Raw genomic sequence first — 22,393 nt, forward strand, 5'->3', positions numbered from 1 at the left:
ACATCTCTGTCCATACATGGACAGTGATGTTAGGAGCAGAGCTGGATTCCCAGGCAGAGTGCTAGAATCGGCTGTGCTCCGGGACTCCAGCTCTGGGAAAGCCCCTGACATCATTGTCCATATATGGACACTGATGTCAGTGGCTTTCCCAGAGTTCTTGAGCAGAGCCTATACTAGTGCTCCGCTCTGGGACACCGGATCAGGGGTTGCCCCTGACATCACATTTCGGTCCAGGAGGATCCCCTGATGTCACTGTCTATGGACAGTGACGTCAGAGGCTCCTCCAGCAGTGGAATCCCGGGCCAAAGCGTTGCTCTGGCTGGGGATTCCACTCCTAGAGGGAGCACCAATGGAGCTAATTACTGGGGGTGTGTGGCACTATCTGCAAGGGGTATGTGTGGCATTATCTACAGAGGGCACTGTGGCATTATCTACAGAGGGCTCTGTGGCACTATCTAAAAAGTGGCTGCCCAATCTTGAAATTCATGTGCCTGCCAAACGCTACCAACTTAGCCGCCGGACTGCGGATTGTTATAGTATTGTTATAGTAATGTAGTATTATTAAAGTAACGTAGTATTATTATAGTAATGTAGTATTATAGTAATGTAGTATTATAATAATAATGTAGTATTCTTATAGTAATATAGTATTGTTATAGTAATGTAATATTGTTAAAGTAATGTAGTATTATAGTAGTAATGTAGTATTGTTATAGTAATGTAGTATTGTTATAGTAATGTTGTATTGTTATAGTAGTGTAGTATTGCTATAATAATGTAGTATTCTTATAGTAATATAGTATTGTTATAGTAATATAATATTGTTACAGAAATGTAGTATTGTTATAGTAATGTAGTATTATAGTAATGTAGTATTGTTATAGTAATGTAGTATTATAGTAATGTAGTATTGTTATAGTAATGTAGTATTATTATAGTAATGTAGTATTGTTATAGTAATGTAGTATTATAGTAATGTAGTATTGTTATAGTAATGTAGTATTATTATAGTAATGTAATATTATTATAGTAATGTAGTATTATAGTAATGTAGTATTATTATAGTAATGTAGTATTGTTATAGTAATGTAGTATTATTATAGTAATGTAGTATTGTTATAGTAATGTAGTATTATTATAGTAATGTAATATTATTATAGTAATGTGGTATTATAGTAATGTAGTATTGTTATAGTAATGTAGCATTATTATAGTAATGTAGTATTGTTATAGTAATGTAGTATTATTATAGTAATGTAATATTATTATAGTAATGTAGTATTGTTATAGTAGTTCAAATAACTAATTGATTAACAATAATTTTGTATTGTATCAAATTTTAAAGTAATGTGGCCCATTAACTTCACATTTTTTCTATATGTGGCCCACTTACCCGGCCGAGTTTGAGACCGCTGCTATGTACAATATACTGTATGCATACCTCTTGCAGTCATACACCTAATAATACAGCCTGTGTAGAGAATTACAGAAGAAAGCATTCCCATCTGTTAGCTTTATTATTTGTAACCCTATGCTTGAAGATGCCAGGCAATTATTCTAAAGTGTTGCAGGTGACAAGCAAAAATAACTCTAAAAATGGCAGGATCATTACAAACTGTCCGCTGGTCCCATTATATCCCACATCACATGACAGTAAGGATTCCACGATGTGTTAGGATTTTTGATTACTTTCAGTTTTTGCATCATGATTATTTTCAGCATTTTAAACATAGTAAAATAATGCAAACCAATATTTTTACACTATTTTTATCAGTACTAAGTAAGATGCAACTTTCTGAGAACTAGAATAAATTATGGAATGCTTTTACTCTATTTAGTTATCAAGTGCAATCAAATTCCATCAGTCTGACATATTTAATGTTATAAATGCAAAAAATTTTGATTTCATTAATAATAAAGACCTCTAATAAATGTACAGTATAAAATTACATCTTATCTATTGAAAATATATATATATATTAATTTGACGGGACAGTTCCAAATTTGAGGACTGAAGCTACTTTTTTTTTAATCCAATGCTTTGGCCTATAGTTAAAATCCAACAGTTCAGGTGCATCACAGTGACTAAAGTAGGATGGACTCCCTGGCAATGCAAGACAAGCGAGTCAGACAGTCATTCCCTACACTGGCGTAGCTATAGGGGTCGCAGCGGTCGCAATTGCGACCGGGCCCCGAAGCCAGGGGGGCCCACAGCCCCCCGCACCACATCAATAAAAAGTTACTATAGTAACTCGGGCCGCGGGCCCCTGTTACTATAGTAACAGACTGTACTTACCTTCCTGGTTCCGGATCACAGCGGAGGTCCTGACGCCAAGCGCTGTGCGCAGCGCATGACGTCACAGCGCTATGCACCGCGCACAACATCGAGAGGACAGGTCCTCCTCCGCGACTGAAGAGGAAGGTAAGATTAGTAGCCCTGACTGGCGGGGTCCGACTCCCGGGACCCGCCAATCAGCTGTTTTGAAGGGGTAGCAGCACTCGTACGAGAGCTGCTTCCCCTTCATTCCGGTCACTTCATTCAGGTCACACTGTGAATCGGTGTCGGCGATTCACAGTGTGAGCGAGTAGTGAAATGAAGGGGAAGCAGCATCGTACGAGTGCTGCGGCCCCTTCAAAACAGCTGATTGGCGGGTCCCGGGAGACGGACCCCGACACATCAGCTATTGATGGCCTATCCTGAGGATAGGCCATCAATGTTTAGGGACTGCACAACCCCTTTAAGCATACGATGTAGCAGGCTTAGAGAGCCCATGAGACAGGATCACAGATTGTGTGATCCTGTCTGCTGGGTCCCGTATCTAAGCCAATCACATGGTAGGCTTAGATACATGGCCCATGTGTGATCCTGTCTGATGGGCCCTGTATTTGAGCCTACCACACTGTAGCTTTAGATACAGTGTCCAGCAGACAGTAATCTTATACTGTATAAGATTACTGTCTGCTGGACCCTGTATCTAAGCCTACCTTGTGGTAGGCTTAGATACAGGGTCCCGCAGACAGTATCACACATTGGCCCTGTATCTAAGCCTAACACATGTGCTACTAATCGTTTTTTGTGTGTGTTTTCTTACAGGTTCGGTCATTGGACTACATCGGATTCCAGAACTACTTCAATGACGTCTTTTTTTTTATTATCAATAAATTGGTTAATGAGGGTTGTGTTTTTTTTTTATTTCAATAAAATATTTTTTCTATGTCTGTGTTTTTTTTAAAACTATATTACTACCGCCTTAGTAATGGCCGCCGGCTGATTGACAGCATCCATTGCTAAGGCGGGGCTTAGTGTTAGCCAGTGCAGAGGCTAATACTAACCCCCTTTATTACCCTGGTACCCACCGCTACCAGGGGTGCTGGGAAGAGCCGGGTACGATCCAGTACCTGACCATCTGTAATGATGGTCGGGCACTGGGGTGGCCGCAGGCTGGTATTATCAGGAGGGGAAAGGCCAAAAACAGTGGCCCTTCCCACCCTGGTGATGCTAGGCTGCTTCTGCTTTATTGTATCTGGCTGGTTATGAAAAATAGGGGGATAATAATAATAATAATAATTGGAAAGAACGATGTCGGGTCCCCCCCAATTTTCATAACCAGCCAGATACAACACAGCAGCAGCAGGCAGCATTACCAGGGTAGGTGCCACTGTTTTTGGCCTTCCCCAGCCTAATACTACCAGCCTGCGGCCGACCCGGTGCCTGCCCGTCACTACAGATGGACGGGTACTGGTTCGTACCCGGCTCTTCCCAGTACCCCTGGTGGCGGTGGGTACCAGGGTAATAATGGGGGTTAGTGTTGGACTTTGCAACGGCTAACATTAGGCCCCGCCTTAGTAATGGAGGTTGTCAATCAGCCGGCGGCCATTACTAAGGCGGTGATAATAAAGTTTAAAAAGATACAAGCACATATTTTATTGAAATAGAAAAACACAACCCTCATTAACCATTTTATTGAGAATAAAAAAACGCCGTCATTGAAGTTCTCGTATCCGAAGTCCAACAACCGCACCTGTAAAAAAACACAAACACACAAAAATAATCAGTAACACATAAAGAAGCAAAATTATTATTCTTACCTTTCCTGGGTCCAGCGCTCGAGCCGCAATGTCAGCGAGCTGAGCCCTGTATCTAATCCAATCATGTGTGATACTGTCTGCTGGGCCCTATATCTAATCCAATCATGTGTGATACTGTCTGCTGAGCCACTGTATCTAATCCTATCATGTGTGAATCTGCCTTCTGAGACACTGTATCTAATCCTATCATGTGTGATACTGTCTGCTGAGCTGTGTATCTAATCCTATCATGAGTAATACTGTCTGCTGAGCCACTGTATCTAATCCTATCATGTGTGATACTATCTGCTGAGCCACTGTATCTAATCCTATCATGTGTGATACTGTCTGCTGGGCCCTATCTCTAATCCTATCATTTGTGATACTGTCTGCTCAGTCATTGTATCTAATCCTATCATGTGTGATACTGTCTGCTCAGCCACTGTATCTAATCCTATCATGTGTGATACTGTCTGCTCAGCCACTGTATCTAATCCTATCATGTGTGATACTGTCTGCTGAGCCAATGTATCTAATCCTATCTATAGTTTATAGGGTCGTAGTGCTATAGATATGCTATGCTGTCTCCTATACACACTTTATTTTTTTTGGGGGGGACACATATGTATTGGGGCTATTTCCCCTGACATTTTAAGACCTTAGTGACGCCTCTGGCTGCTAGTGCTGCATTGTTGGGTCACTTAGGAGACCCAGCGATGCAGCTGAAAGCTGCGGACCGTCGGCCATGAGAAGTTTGCGCGGGGGGGCCCAATAAGAACTTTTGCATCGGGGCCCATGAGCCTTTAGCTACGCCCCTGATTCCCTAGGACCTAGTTCTCACTGTGTCTGTGTCGTCGGTCAGTGTCTGCATGAGAGTCGACAGAGCTGGGCTTGTGAGGGAAGGCAAAGTACTGTCTAGGGGTTAGAGACTCCTGCTGTGTGCTTGTCAGGGGTACTATGGGGAGAGATCTGTGGGGGGAGAGCTGTGTGTTGGCTTGTTTTTCAGAGACTAGGTTGTGGGGGAGGCAGTTCAGACAGGTCATGATATGTGAGAATGGAGGAGGCGTACTGATTTTGAGAAGGAGAAAAAACATCAAACAAATGATCATTGATATTCTGGAGGGAATGGGGAGCAGGGTGTTATGAAAAAAATGTCCCTGGAAATTTGACATGTTGACTATATTTGGTACCAGTGCTGCTCAGTTGTGATGTGGTCATGGCCTGCAAAGGTTTCAGCCATACTTTAGCAGAGGACAGTGGGGGATCACTAGAAGTCTAGTATTTAGATAAGGCTAAGTTCACACTTGCGTTGTTTAATCTGTTACTCCGATCCTTTTTTAGATCAGAATAAGGTTAAAAACTGATCCGTTAAAAATCCTATTTAAATCAAATTAATGGATGCAATTATAATCCATTTGTATCCATTTTACATTTACACCAATGATAAAAATAACACATCCATTAGGTTAAGTTCACACTAACATTAGTATACGTTTACCTCTATTGCGTCAGAGGATGAAAGGATCGAAAGATTAAACAGAAAGCAACGATTCCATTAGAATTACCATTGACTTCAATGGTAATACTTTTTTTTTTTTACAATAACTTTTTATTGAGGTTTTACATAAAGGCAATAGTGTGATTACAATATGAGTAAAAGCAACAGTGTACACAGTATACGAATAATTGTTAGGATTCACAATTGGAAGACGAGTGCACATAGCGAGTTATGGTGTATGTTCTTTTCACAGTCACCGAACGTCAAGGGGGGAGAAAAGCAAAAGTACAAAGGCGAGAAGTCTCAAAGTACAACAAGTCTTGTGGGTCTGTTGGAAATTAGTCTCAAACTAGAGGAGAAGCAAAATATCAATTGAGATTGTCAGACAGATTGCAAACTAGGGTGCCCAGTTATTCCGGTATTTGGCATGAGAATGAAACTCAAGATGCGAGAGCTCCGCCATTCTCGCAAGCTGGGCTCATTTAGCCAATGGTTTATTAGCGGTGCAGCCTCGGTCTTCCAATACAGCAGTATCAGAGATTTGGCTGTAGCAAAGTGTTATAAGCATAGCTCCTTGCCCCCCCCCCCCCCCGAGGGAATGTTGGTCACAGCTTAAAGAACATTTCTGGGGCAGTAATAATAACAGAGAAGTGTGTGATAGTATTAAGGGCATTTTGCATCTGTTCCCAATATGGAGGAATTTTCTCGCATCCCACCATTAATGTAGAACGGTTCCCGGGGCTTTATGACATCTCCAGCAGTTAGGGGAGATTTCGTTACATATTTTATTCAATACCCAAAAAGTCTTGTACCACCTAGAGGTCAGTTTGTATGAATATTCATGTAATTGAATAGATCTAGAGGTCCCAAGGGAGTTTCTAAAAATCTCCTTAGTGTCTTTGTCAGAAAAAGTAGTATTCGGTTCCAACTCTTAAGATTTAAGAAAGGAGGGCTGTACCGATGAATTCATCTTAATGAGATTGTTATAGTATAGTGTAATAAGCTTGTTAGGTGGTTAGCGAAGGAGGAGGGTTTTTTCAAACCAAGATAGTGGGCGGTCGAGTGGTCCCCGCCTAAGCACTCCCAGGTAACACCATCTGAGGTGAAAGTAAGAGAGAAAGTTGGGGGATGATAATCTAGGCTGAGACCTCAATTCAGGGAGGGTAAGAGCGGCCCCGTCAATCAGTATGGACTCGCATGTGCTGCAGGACGCTGCTCTTGTAAGGGCCGGACAGTCTCCAAATCTCCCAGTTTGTGACTGCACAAGGTCTCGGATCGTCATCAGGGGAGATGGAATTTGGTGCAGGGATTTCATCCCCTCGCCCTTTGTCCATGTTTGATAGGAAGCAGAGGTAAGAGAGTTACTAGGCAGAAAAGGGGCTGCATTGGGAATGGTAATTCTTTTGTTTCAGTTGCTTTCCGTTTGTCTCCGTTCACTAGGTTTCTGTTTTTTTGACGGAAGCAAAAGTGCTGTCTGCAGAACTTTGTTTCCGTGAAAGAAAACGGAAACCTAGCAAATGGAGACAAACGGAAAGCAACTGAAACAAAAGAATTACCATTGAAATTAAAGGTAATTCTAACGGAACCGTTGCTTTCCGTTTAATCTTCTAATTCGCTCATCCTCTGACGGAAGAGAGGTAAACGTATACTAACGCTAGTGTGAAAGAAGCCTTAGATATCCTAGGCCAAGCATGCTAAAATTATTGATAATCTGGAATTTGCCTTTATTTTGGGGAATTGTCCACAAGTGGCTACATTCTACAGTCTCCCGAAGGTCCACAAAGGACTCTGTCCTCTCAAAGTTCGTCCAATTGTCTCTGGCATTGGGAGTATTTCCCAGAATGCAAGTATCTATGTCGATAGGGAAATTTATGGCAGAAACTTCTGTGAGTAAAATTTGTTCCATACATTTGGGCAAGGACTTTTACAAACCTAATTCCAATGTATGAAACAGTCATAGAAATTTTTGCAACTCATCTGCCGCATATGGGTTTTTTGGTTACAGGTAAGCTAAGCAGCAGTGTTCAAAGTCAAGCAGCAGCTACAAAAGCAGATAATATTTTAGGATGTATAAAAAGAGATATAAAAAACAGTGATTCACATGTAATATTACCTCTCTATAAATCCCCTGTAAGGCCACATCTTTAATATGGGATTCAGTTTTGGGCTACACATTGTAAAAATGGTATATGAGAGCTAGAGATCGTTCAAAGGAGGGCATCTAGATTATTAAATGGGATGGGTCTCTCTAACAATGAAAGGCTAGAAAAATTGGACTTGTTTAGCTTGGAATGAAGACGCCTTAGAGGTGATCTTATTAACATGTATAAGTATAGGTTTAGTCATTACAAAGAACTAGCACATGATCTGTTTTTCAAAGGACTCTAACAAAGAACCAGTAGACATTCTTTATGTGTGGAGGAAAGGTGATTCAGCCATCAATAAAGAAAAGGGTTCTTTACTGTTAGAGTAGTAAAACTATGGAATGCCCTGTCCCAAGAGGTAGTAAAAGCAGATACAATGACAGCATTCAAAAAAGGGCTAGATGATTATTTAATGGCAAATAGCATTGAGAGTGATAATTGATCTAGCAATGAATGATGTATAATTGATCAACAAATGTTGTTTTTGATGGAGCTGTGTCTTTTTTAAACCTGTGTAACTATGTATGTGAACATGCCCTAAGTAGTAAAACTGTCTCCTAACCCCACTTAGCTGCAGTTTTGATTATAGCACATTTCTCGCTATCCTATATTAGGCATACATCTTATTTTCCTGAGTACCCCTTATTTCCTTAGTACCCTTTAATGGGCACTTTACCTTTATTTTAAAATTGTTACATATATTAAGATTAAGCTCCAAGTTAAAGGAATATAATCTGTTCTTACTACATAAAAGCTGAATATATTGGACATTCTTTGATAGAAGAACTGTATCTATGGAAAATCAGTAGTAATTTGTGCACATATTTGGGGTAGGTCACACTACATTTTGTATCCAAGCAATAGGATTTTCATGGTGTGAATGTGCATTTCTGCTTTGTTTTTAATATGTACACAAATCCATGTCCCTTATTTCAGTAATGACTAATAAAAGACCTCAGAAAGCCTCCAAACTAGGAACATCTGTTAAATCTCTATCACCGTGGAAACAGAAATCATACTTTTTCTCTAAGTCAACCATCTTAACTTTTAACTTTCAGCCCAAGGCCAATTTAAAGCGTTTAAATTTACAGAAATATTCATTATTACCATCCTACAGCTCTCCTGAAAAAAAATGTGTCAATAGAGAAAGTGACACTGCTGTCATGGAAATAATTTCAAGATAACTCTGAGAAAATTGTAAGATTTATATCCAACTTTATTACTAAAAGTGTTGTTGGTTTAAAGAGACCTTATGCTGGAAAATGCCGAGCTTCACTTTACTTCTTATTGCTTCATAAAGTATTCGTAATCTCTATAGGTAGTATCATATTGAACTTCATATCTTACAATTGATGACAACAATAAATGACAGCTTTCTTGAAGTGAATCTCAATCTTTTATCATCATGTTGTTTTTAGCTCCAAAATTCTGTGCTGATTAGTTTCTTAATATATCTTGATAGTGGTTAGAGCTTTGTATCTTAGAGCTCCATAGCACCTACATAGATATACATTTAAAAGATAACACACTGGCTGCCTTAAAGGGGTTGTCCAGGTTGGGGGCTGTTTTTTATACTGATGACCTATTCACCGGATTGGTCATCAGTATATGATCGGTGGGGTTCCGACACCCGGACCCTGCACCGATCAGCCATTCCGGCTGCCTCCGGGCACAAGAAGCTATGCAGGAGTCGGTGCCGGAAGCAGATGGCTCCAAACATTGTATAGCAGCCTTGCTGCAGTACTGCAGCTTTGCCCCTATTCAAGTGAGTAGGAGCAGAGTTGCAGTAACCCAGCACGGTCGCTATACAGTGTAGGGAGCCTTCTGCTTCCAGCACGGACCCCTGCATAGCTTCTAGTGCCCAGAGGCAGCTGTAACAGCTGATTATTGTTGAAGCACCAATCATATACTGATGACCTATCCTTTGGATAGGTCATCAGTATGAAAAACAGACCCCCAACCTGGACAACTCCTTTAAGCCACCCCTAGAGGTATTAAGCTCATAAACTTTCTCTAATCATGATCGTTTAAATCTATATCTAAGTTGGGAACATCAGAAAAATAGAAATTTAAAGTGTTATTCCCAACTCAGACATTTATCACATAAACACAGGATATGCAATAAATGTCGGAAAGATGCGGGTCCGAGCTCCCGTTTCACCTGGATAAGGCGGCCGCAGGCTGCCAATTCCAGCCGTGGACTAAATGGAGAGGTGGCCAGGCATGTGCATGCCTCAGTCCATTTTCTTTGGGAGTTACGGAAATAGTAGAGCAAGTAGGATAAACACAGCAAATGAAATAACATTGGATAACTTATCTGAATTTTTCCTCTTAGCTTTGACTCCACTTTTAGTAGGGCATCAACAGCTCTATGGCTTTTCCCCTCTTATGGTTAATCGGTATAGTGTCACAAAAATGGGTACTTATCCAGGAGGTTAATACGTAAAACAGTTGTAGAGCCAAACATTTAGTTCCTCCAACAATCTTTAGTTTTTTTTCTATCAGAGTTCATCCTGTTTTTTTTTTTATATAACGTACTATTCTTATTTTACTATGTATGAACAACAAAACAAATTTTTTCTATTTGCGGTGGATATAACTTTTTCATATGAGTTTTAATTTATACTGCACAATATTCCATTGTGCAGTATTACAGTTCACTACTGCAGATGAGGTCACCACTAAGTTATGGACAAAGGGACAAAAAGTCACAACCCCATAAAATGGAACCAATTGGGCTTCAACTTTACTTCCCCCACAAAAAAAATCTAAGTAAGTTGAGCTTGTGACAAGGTGTATATTGGCTTGTTCTGTTGTAACGCGCATGCGTGGCCCCTGCTGTTATCTCGAGAACAGCAGGGACCGCGAGAACAGCAGTGACAGCGCATGCGCGTTACGGACTGAGAAGCAGAACAAGCCGATATACACCACGTCACAAGTGATGTGTCGTATACCCGGCAAAGAATTAAAGATCAACAAATCGGCCAGAGCCAGTGCAGAGAGTCACGTCACCCATCAAGTTCCCCACGGCAGGATCTGGAAACGGGGCCACTTTGGAAAACGTAGGTATATTACAAATGTATTTACATTTATAAATTGCAAGCATTAACACAAAGTCATTAAATCTCGGACAACCCCTTTAAGATTGGCATACACTTTAGATAGCTGTTGACCAAATGCTCATTTGGCCAACAGCTATTCCTCCTGACTCCCCCATACACATTCACTATCGGCTCTTCTAAGCATGCATGTGTTTGTAATGGCTGATGTCTGTGGAAACAAAGGATAGGGCATCCTGAAATCCAACAACCCTCTACAATCCTTCTTTCCCTCTACATTTGCCGTCAGGGGAGGGTCTGGAGACCCCCATACACATTAAATAGTTGAGCGTTCCACCAAAATCAGTAGATTTGGACAACTTTTATCTTTTACTGTGTATGGTCACCTTTAGCATTTTTCCTGTACACTAAGAGAACTTTTATATACTTCTTCAGGTAGTTATCGTTTCAGATAGTAATATCCTGGCCAACAATAATATAGTCTGTGAGATTCTTTTCCATCATCAGAGCGGAGCTTTGAATCCAAACATCATCTTCTACATATGAAAAACTCGGGATTGATTATTTGCAAAGACATATTTTTGCTCAAGTGTTTAATATCTCTCTATACACTGCCGGATGTGGACACTGAATTAAAATCATATTGGACCAATAAATCATTGCTGTTCCTTAACTAAAAAAAAAAATCGAAGCAGTGAAGTCACTTTTAAGTCCACATTCCAGATAGGGAAAACAACCTGCAGATTGCTTGTGATGCATTAAGGAACTAAACTCATTTGCCCTTCTAACCCCAAAGAAATATTGCGTGTTGTAAGAAGAAACATGTTTACAACCTGGGAACGAAAAAAAATCAGAAATCAAAATATCCCTGGGGAATAAGACATGAGTTCTACTGGGCTGCACGCTCACTATACACTATATCATTTTATCCTGATCTCTGCCCTTTCCACTTCATTAGTTTTCCTCTAACTAATGTTCTCAGCTGAAGTTTTCCTGTATAAACACATAGCTATGTAAGCAGTGAAGAGCAAAATTGCAACATTCAAACATGGAGATCAAAGTCTTATAATTTACCAATAAGTTATTATTACATGCCCACCCGGACATTCTGAAACATACAGGTTATATTCCCTAATATATTCTTATTACTGAAATCTCTCTATATACAAGCAAAAAAGTTACAGTATTACAGCAGCACCTTTAGGGGAAGTCAGCTTCCTTTTTTGACTGTCTGTCTTCAGTCCATTCATGGACTACAGGCTGCCCCGTAAACAGCAGAACAATGACATTTAAGGGGTTACCTCATAAAATGTTTTTTTATACCAAAAGTCCAGAAATTCTGTTAATAGCGGTTTTAAAGTAACTAACAGTGTTTCTAGCATAAAAATTACCTTTCTCATCTATATTTGCTTCCCTGTGTTTCCCTTGATGCTGCTGATAATCTGTGCTGCTGGGGTGGGATCAGAATCAATCTCCTACCCCCTCTGGCAGCTGACAATAGAGTCTCTTATTACTTGTGGGATCCAGAGCAGTGAAGATATATTCTGTGTGACATTTACTCCCTTAGAAAGCAATGAAAATATAATCAAATATAACATTAAAGACTAAGTGGGCATGTGCAGGGTTTATATCAGCTGTCAGGAAGCAGAGCTTCCCAATCCTAACAGGCTGACAAAAAAAAGGAGTCTCCTCGGCTATGCTGCCATGCTACTGCACAGGCTCTGATGCTTACCTGACAAGCAAGGTAGAAAGCTATGTTTATTGGCTGCTCTGCAGTGAACACAGGATGATTATGCAGAGACCTGACTGTGGGAAGAGCAACTAAGCATGCGTATCCACAGCACTCAGTATATTAGGTGGACGTGCAAATTGTTATACACTTTGAACATTAGATGGCGCCATAATATGGAAGTAGATGTAATAACTCTTCACTGGATAATTTTTTTCTTTTAAAGTATATAAATGGCAGATATTGTTCATCTTTTATCATCTATGCAATGAATATGATATTTAATGGTGGAACAACCTCTTTCAATTTTAAGGCCCTATAAGTCTTGCCTACAAATTGTTTGAATCCTTCCAAGTTTGAAAAAAATATAATAGGGGAAGGTTGTGTATTTAAATTCCTACTTATCAGTACACCTAAAAGTTGGAGGAACCTGATTGATGATCTTATGTGCATGGGACTCTCTCAACTCTCCCATACGGGTAATTTAAGCATGTACTAGAAGAGTCTGGTAGTGGTTTATTCTCCTCGCCCCATTGCAAAAAACATGTACGTTCGACCGTAGAGTCGGGACAAACAGACAGCTATCTCATGTATATGGCCAGTTTAAAAAAAGTGGATTGACTTGGCTATTTTTTTTAAACTAAACATTTTTCAAACATCGAAAACGTCGAACAATACAAAGGGAAATTGTTTGAAGGTCCTATATATTGGCCATCATGCCTGAACAATTATTCAGTACATACTTTAAGACAAGGTTATATATTGGCCACATAATAATGAACAATTTTTCCAACATGAAATTAGAAAATATACTCATTACAAGTACCTTTTATTTCTTAGAATTTAATAAAACACCTCTTTTTTTTTTTACAAAGAATATGATATATAAAAAAAATCAACACTTTGCTACAGTAAAAAGAAAAATACACAGAAAACTACATATTGATAGAAGGAAAAAAAGACCAACTATTATCTACCCTTAGGCACACAGAGACGCTGTGATGTCATATAGTGCTTCCTTGCGACACCATATTACGGGGGCATTCTTTCCTAAATTCAGTTCTTCTATGGGAGACTACTTCCTAAATATGCTCTTTGATGGAACACAGGTGAATATTTTTCTTTTGGATTCCATATGAACGTGAGACAAAAAAACTCTATATGCCTCCGTGTGAAATCATCTGCATATAGAGGTACAGTAAGGCCGTATGGACTTCTCTGGGTGCCGTATTGCGGAATATTTCAATAGTGTGAGAGTCCTTTTTTAATTATTTTTTTTTTTCGTTTCTCTATACTTTTATATGTTTAATATCTTTGAAATTATAAAACCGTCTTGGGGTTAATCTGTCTTTACTAGGGTACAAGGCAAAACGTATGTAAATAGAATGTTAGATTAGCCCATGATTGTCTGTATGCATTATCTTTTTAGAATTAATAATCAATATTCCTCAACATGTCCAAAGACAACTTCGAATATTTCCACCGTAACCTAATTTGGCAACCTAGAGAATGATGATGTACAAGTTTCCAACCACCACGCAAGAAAAACAAAATCTGCACAGTTAATAGAGAAGATATAAAAAGACTCTCAATAATTGCACAATTTATCCCGGCTAAATGTAGTATAGTGAACTATAATTAAATATGAAAAACTAAATGTATGCCCATGTTCAGTTGTCATTAATTTAACAGGAACCGCTCATGTTTTAATCTAATGGTTAATTTTTGTGGCTCAATGCGCAGCATATTAAAATGTGTATTAGCCTCAAGGTGAATAAACACAAAATAATAGTCGAAAGGTTTTGGCCTGTGGAAAAAGAGATCTGTGCTCAAAAGCCGTCAAGTAACTGTGATGCTGGGTAGACACTCACTTAGCCTCATTAAGCCAAAGCTTTTTTTTGCTTGTCTTTTGTTCTGCTTGACAGCAGCATTTTTGTTGTATAATAATTCATTCCAAGTTCGTTCCAAGATACCAAAACTGGTGAACTGTGGCCATTTTAATGAGAAGTGTCGGCGGTAAACATAATCTGAGATCCACGTGGTTTAGGAAATCACAGAGAAGCACAAGCAACAAAATTAGATATTGTCTAAAATTCTACACTTATCAAGTTGTTCTCAGACAGGGTGTAATAATAAGACCTGAATTAAGGATCTCTTTTACATTGCATCTCCCCATCACTCCATGGATAGAGAACAAATAATGTTATTTGGAAAACTTATGTTCCATTTTTATCCTTGCCTGAATGTACTGAGCATGTTGTATCCATTGAAGAGTATGACAGTGTATAGAAGGTAGAATTATGCATTTCAATATTATTATTAATGAATTGATTTACCATCTATGGAGGAAGGCACAAGTACAATCGTGACAATACTACAAGATGGCATTAAAGTGAAATAGATATTATAGGTTACCTTGAATGTCAAAGCTAAGCTCCTCAGGACAATTTCTCGTAACCCAGCAAGGCCAAAAAAAGAAAAAGACAGGTAAGATGAGCTTTAGGAAAGCAAGTGCTGAGAATTTCAATCAGCTTTTTTTATTTCAGGATTGGTTATGTAGCAATATATAAGATACAGGGGGAACAAATGTCTTTAAAAGCTTATTTTAGTTACATTTTTCAAAGCTTTAAGATCGTGGATGTATAGGATCATGTTAAATCTAATTTAAGAAAGAGATTTGAGAATTGCTTAAATAGCAATAATATAATGTTATTACCAAAATGAATCCCTAAACATGGTTGTCTGGTTTAGAAAACCCAAACACCAAATTAGGCAAATCTGAGTAAAAGGGGTATGCTCAACTTAGACCTTTATGACATATCCACAAGATATGCCATAAATGTCTGACAGCTCTGGGACCGGCACCTATATCAAGCTCTTGTACCCGAACCTATATCACCTGACCTCCGTTTTGTCTGGTGAGGCGGCCGCTGGCTGCCGATTCCGGGGCATGGACTAATGTAGTGGGGACCGCATGCATTCTGTTCTATGGGAGTTACAGACACAGCCAAATACCGCTTGCTAGACTGTTTCCATAACTCTAACAGAACATTCGTTCTCTACAAGTCCCAGCCTGGGTTATCGGTAGCCAGCGGCCGCCTCGCCAGGCGAAATGGGTTCGGGTAACCCGTGTTCCCAGTTTAGGCGTGGGTCCCAGAACTACAAAAACTACACACTATTGTATCAGTGCACTGCCACTCCACGCTCCTGCTCCTCCTCACTATACACACAGAGATGAGGCTTTATGTGTACATTTCCTCTGTCACTCCTTGGTGTCTGGGGAAGGGGGCTGCACTCCATTACATCCTGGAGACTGTAATAACCTATTACATTTCTTTATCAATTAACTCCCATTCATTGCAGCTGCCATAAAGCATACACACCCTGCTGTACTGTCTATACATACAATATAGAAAGGAAGTGTGTGCCTCTAATATAGTTGCCTCCAAGGATAACTTTAAAAATAAAATATAAATAGCTACATTTTATTTCTCTTTATCAGACTTACATCTAATTAATGAGCCTAAACTCTAATACTTCAGATGTTCCCTTTAAAAAGGGAGGGGTCCCTTGTTTGAGAAATCCATTAATTAGCCTGAGGGGAGAGGGGCTACAAAGATCACCATTCTATTTGGAGGACCCATGAGCTCCATGCATTAAAAGGTCAGCCAATTGGTTTCAATGAGAACTGTGAAATGCTTTATTTCCCATGTGGTGGCACTGCAGAGATGTTGATCACTTGCTGCCAAGTTCCCAGATAGGTTACAGACTATATGTGGGTTCCAGACACCCTTAATCTCAGGGGACCTTTCTAAAAAAGATTGTAAAAAGCAGCAAACCTCTGTTAGTGGTGGAAATGTTATAGTATTACACTGTAGTGTAGCAGAGGATTTATCATTCCCCAACGTTGGTACGTAGGTGAATGCATCAGTTGAATTTAGACTACAGAAATTCAAAAAGAAGCCTTTGCCTGCTGTTGGGTTTGCAGGAAAACTTGAAAACTTATTATTTAAAAGCCCCTGCTGCTAAAAGGTGAAATATCAACTCTCTCATACTCTCTGTAGCTACCAGCTTACTGTACATGTACATCTGATTGGTCTGTCAAGATGTCCTTACATAAACTACTATCCAAAAGTGAACATAGTTGGTCTAAGCTAAAAAGGACAAGCTCCGCCCCATAGACTTATACATTGATAGACAAAACACTTAAAAATGTTCAAACTGAAATTACATTTTCTGAGAACCTAAAGGGATATGTATATATGTAGATTTCATTGAAATTTGAAAAAATAGACTTTAAATAGCATAGATTCCCATAAAATATTGAAGGATCCTCTTTAAGTCTATAACTGCTAGAGAACTCATCTCACAGTATGGTTGGGAAACACCCCTGACCTCCATTTCTGTGGAATAATGTGAACATTGGACTTATCCACAGGATACCAATTTAACAATGTGTCTAAAACCAGATACAATGCTACTCCGTCCGCTTCGAAGAAATAATTGGAAGCCGGCTCTCCCCAGAAACACACAACTCTATGGCTGCAGAATAGAAAATTTGAGCAAAATACTAAAACTATGCTCAGAGAGACTGCCCTGACTATTTGTGTACGTGTTTGATACACCTTGTATTAGGCATCATTTTCGTTACATTTGTCTAAAGTACAGCCCTAAATTTAATCTAATTCTATTAAATGCAATGAGATCAATTTAAAATTCACAGTAACAATTTTAACGGTCACACAATTTAAGAAGTTATAGCCTCTGAAAAATGACAAGAATTACAGACAATTACAAAGCAACAACAGTATACAGATACGGGCGTTGAAGAGGTAGTTCCATGTGTTATTTGCAACTGGGGATGGATCCTAGCAGAGAGAAAAAGGGAATGTCTGATCTAAGCTGTTCTTTAATGTGGAGACTAAGCACAATATTTTGGATCCATCTGTAATACCTTTCTCCAGAAGGATAAGGGTATGTTCATGCAAAGCAGATTTGTTGCAAAAATTTCTGCAACTGAATATTTATTCTATACATCCGAAATCTGCCGCCTATGAAGATATCCCAGGTCTGTGTGTTGCTGGTCTTTGGTGCGGTGCAGAAGATTAATTTAATATACCGACTAGTAATATTTAAAGGCTATATAAACTTTTGAATTTTAAATTTTTTTTTAATTTGCTTCCTAGATGCAAAATTAAGCATCTTTCTAAATAGTCTTCATTAAAAATGTCCTACTATTTGGTTATTTTGTTGCTGTAGAGTCTGTATAGCTCCTGTACATATCTGATTGAGCTGCTGATTCTGACATCAATCTGCAAGCACACTGCTCCTTGCTGCGGTCAGCTCAGGGCTGACGTAATCTGCTCTACCCCTCACTTTTCAAGTGCTATAGATAGCTGCAGGGAGCGGTGGGAGAAGGCTATACATAGCAGTACAGTCTGTAGATAGGGAGGAAAGAACCCACAGCAGAGTATGCAGGAAAGGGGGGGGGGGGTCATACAGGCTATAAGTGTAGATAGGGAGGAGAGCACACAGCATACATGATAAAATCTGAAGGGGGAGGAGAGACCACACACAGAGAAAGCATCAGTGTCTGTGTCAGCACAGTAGAGCAGAGACTATGCAGGTATTGTAGCAGCAGCATTCTGGGAAAGAAATTTTCACATAAGCTTAGTCTGAAACCAGGAGCAGATTGCAAGGGGGTCTGAAAATGAATTATTGGAATGGAGATTGCAGCCTGAAACTTTAACTCTAGCTAATCACTAGTATATTTAAAAAAAAAATGGTTTTCCATGTCAAATATGTCCATAATCCTTAAGGATACATGTCATAACAAGAAGTCATCCACCAAAAGGGGTTAGTGGGTGGGTGCAGCTGATTGTCAACATATGGTTTCGGTGCTGGCATTCAGCAGATCAGGTGTTGATTAAAAAAAAAAGAGGATTTAAAGATATTTTTTTGTTGTTTTCGATATTATGTTATGTTGATCCCTGTGATTGTGAGTATTTGTCACTATTTTACTTTTAGGATATTTTGTACAATATATATATATTTTTTATTTAAAAAAAATCTGTAATGTTAGTACTTTACCATTAGGAAGCAATAGGAGTGAATACAATGAGGACAATCTGTGCCTCTCCAGTGTATTAAAACCTGAGACCAAATCCATTAACTCTAGTATTAAGCCACTTTCTTCTAGCTGCCTTCCTTACCTTCCATAGCTACAGGGAGCTCTCCGCTGTGCCATAGAGAGAAAAAAAACTCAGTAACTACATTATAGACTTTAATGTTTTTTTAGAATTATGATATATTATAATAACAACAATATGTTCAATGTATCAGTACGCGTCTATGTTTATCTACAATAATTAATTTGATATAGAGATCAGTAATGTACCCCCCGTACCCTTAGTACCGTATGAATACTTATTTTAAACTCTATACCAATTTCATTTGATGTATGATTGCCTAAATTTTTTTCTCATTTCATGCACTGGGTCAAATTTAGCCAGCACTTTCACCTCAGCAAGTAATGAATGGTGTGTTCCCCTTTGACAGATCACTGACAGGTGCATATGCAATTGTCTCAGCAGAAGATGGGAAAGTAATAATCTGTTTTTCTTGTCCCATGGTTGCTATTTGATTCTGTTACAGTAGCGATACAGCATGGCACTATTTCATAAAAATAATAACCTGTGTCAAGGAAACATTGTGGAGGTATTTGTCCTATGGATTCAGTTAGAGGAATATGAAGGAATGAGGTAACTGTTGCCTGATAGTTTGATGATACATTTTATCAAATAGGATTCTAATATTATAGCATTCTACCTAAGGAGATGAATTTTAAATTCAGGAAAAAGGAACAGGAACATTACAAGATTTCCATGGGTGCAAATCAGGTGGATTTAGTAAAGGAATTTAAGTTCTTAGGCATTACTATTTGTCATGATCTGACCTGGTCTGCTAAAATATACGCTATAGATAAGATGGACCAGTAGCCTTTTTTCTTTTGTAAAAAAAAGAATTGGTTTTAGTTTTAAAGTTCTGCAGAGTTTTTATCCGTCGACCGAGCTTATTTTTTGCTGGGTGAGCTGTAGTTTTTTTTTATACAATTTTGGGGTACACATGATACAATTTCGGGGTACAGACAAGTTTTTTATCACTTTTCCAAAAAAAATTTGGTGGAAGACGAGGTGACCAAAAAACAGCCCTTCTGGCGTATTTTTTTTCTGCATTCACTATGCGGGTTACATAATGTTATAGTGTAATAGTTTGAATTCTTACAGACGTGACTATAACAGTTATCTAATTGTATTATTTTACATGGTTTTTTGGGGGTAAATGTTTTTTCTCACTTTTAATATATATATATAAAAAGGAAAAAAACTTTATTTAACTGTATTTTTTTCATTATTCCCCTAGGGCATTGATCCCCAAACATCGGGTCGTGGACCAATACCTGGCCGCGGATCATTTGATACCGGGTCCGTAGTATCTGGTATCCGCCCCGGTGGCCTCAGGGAATTTTGGGCGAAAAAAACCGCACCAAACTGTGGTGCAGTTTTTTGCCCGGAATGTCTGCTGCTGAAAACTGCTGAGCAGGCCTCTTGGGATGATGTTTTATTCCAGGAGACCACTGCAGCCTGTGATTGGCTGCAGCAGCAGTCACATGGGATGAAACATCATCCCAGGAAGCCGGCCCTATAACGTCATCCAGGCCGGCCTCTTGGGATGATGTTTCATCCCATGTGTCTGCCGCTGGTCCCAGTTCCAATTCCATCTGCATTCTTAGGATGCAGATACAGTTGAATTGAATGCTGGAGTGACGGCTCCTTGCCCCAGCAATCACTCTGCCATGAGCAGCTCGGCTCCGGTCTGTGCTATGAGTGACTCGGCACAGACAGGCGCGATGACGTCACTACACAGGCTGCTATGACAACCAATGGCAACACAGGTTCGCATCACGGGGGACTGTCGGAGGGGCTTCCCCCCTCTTTCAAAACCTTATTGACCGTGGTATCAAAGAGATTAAACAGCTGAGTTCATAGTAACTTGCGATCCCAGCAGTTAGAGCAGGGTGTCAGCTGTAATAAACAGCTGACACCCGCAGCGTATGGAGCGGGCTCAGCCCACGAGCCAGTTTTACGCAATCCCCCTCCATCCATGACGTACATGTTCCATTGGTGGTCGTAAATGGGTTAAATAAAAACATATGGAAGATTTTCTTTCCCATGAATTCCAATGCAAAACTTTGATAAAAAAAATAGTAACATTCTGCATTGCATGCAATATTATACAGAGATTATCCCCTAGAAACAATGCTGTAGCCGTAGCACACAAAGTCTGTAATAAGTACTTATTGGCACTCTGTCTGATGCCATACAGGGCCCATGCACATGGCATTGCCGGGTTTATGATCGCTTATCCTATAATTTACAACTATCAATCACCATGCAAATTTTTCATTTTAGGTGGATACGTTTTCTTGATTGCAAAAACTAACTTTGCCTACTAAGACATAAACAACAAATTTATTTAAGGGCAACAGTAACAAGAAAAAACTTACTAGACTGTTGACCTGCTGCTCTGTTTATTTGCTGGATGTAATTGTTTTATTTTTAGGTTTATTAATGTAATTCTAATAATAGCAAAGATCTGATCTGACTCCCACCTCAGCTCACAAATGTTTAAATATGTCAAATTAAAAAGGTCCCCAATTTATGAAGGGTATGTATGTTTTTTTGCACTCAAACCTACAGGTAGTTTAAGGAATAATACATTTCATAGTGTGTATAATATGAAAATAATCTATATATAGTGGTGTCTGTGTAATATAATAAGTACTGCACCGGGATCCCTGGTTGATTACATATAATATTTATTAACATTTCTCTATATAAAAGGAAAGTGATGTGCAAATAGCAAATAGATTCTACAAACAAGCTCACTATGCTCGATATACTTAGGAATCCTGTAATCACTGTAGCTCAGGGATATCATTTCCTTGCCCAGAAGACAGCACAGCAATGGCTTTCATAAAGGTTGTTAGTACAGCTACTAGGCAGTCAGCCCTGGAGACCTTTCGACTGTCAGAAGTGTAGACTCTGTGCACCCGATGCAATTTAGACAAACCTTAATGATGTCTTTAACAAAAATATGACTTGACAATTGTGTTCTGGAAAAACAAACACTCTGATCTCCAAGGAGTGTCAAGAGTTAGTGTAAAAGATAGGAGAGGTAGAATGATGTACAACAAGCAGTATTCAGATTCATTTGAGTGACAGCTATTTTTTTCTTTTGTCAAATGTATGTCTTTAATACATTTTTGGCTATGACAAGATAAACAGCCATAGAAACCGTGTGTCTTTACATTTCAGTCGTATACCTGCTTAAACATGAAACCTTGAAAGTAAATCCTTATGTGTAGTGTAGTGTAGTGTATAGGCTTCAAAAATCAATCTCAGCTGCTTTTGGTCCAGTTCTAACACCTTTACTTATTTACTCAGGAAAATAACACTTCCTGTCAGCCATGTTGGCTCTCCTGGGGCTATTACCTAAGTCATCTGGCCAAGAACATAGCCTGCCCTTTTCTATATGCAATCACACCTGGGTTTTTTAGTATGTATGTCAGCATCTCATGAAAGCTGCAGACTGCCTGGTCATGCTGGTCCTTGTATTTATGGAACAGATTGAAATCCATAGGTTGCAGACCACTGCTGTAACTGTACAACATAAACTCCATATCTAATAAATATATACAAATATATACAAACCACATACATAATGATTATATGAATTGAAAGCACATATACATTCTATACACTTTCAACTGTATCTTGCTCCTCAGGATGCAAATACAGTTGAATACAATGATGGAGGAAGGAGCCCCATTCAC

The 22,393-nt window shown here is 39.1% G+C and overlaps 1 protein-coding gene across 1 annotated transcript in view; it reads right to left on the bottom strand.

Annotated features, from left to right (window-relative positions):
* Nucleotides 1-22,393, bottom strand: part of DPYD (dihydropyrimidine dehydrogenase) — a 751,325-nt gene that overhangs the window by 30,398 nt on the left and 698,534 nt on the right. The window lies entirely within an intron of this gene.

The sequence above is a fragment of the Rhinoderma darwinii genome, chromosome 7, assembly GCF_050947455.1.
Source record: "Rhinoderma darwinii isolate aRhiDar2 chromosome 7, aRhiDar2.hap1, whole genome shotgun sequence".
Taxonomy (NCBI): domain Eukaryota; kingdom Metazoa; phylum Chordata; class Amphibia; order Anura; family Rhinodermatidae; genus Rhinoderma; species Rhinoderma darwinii.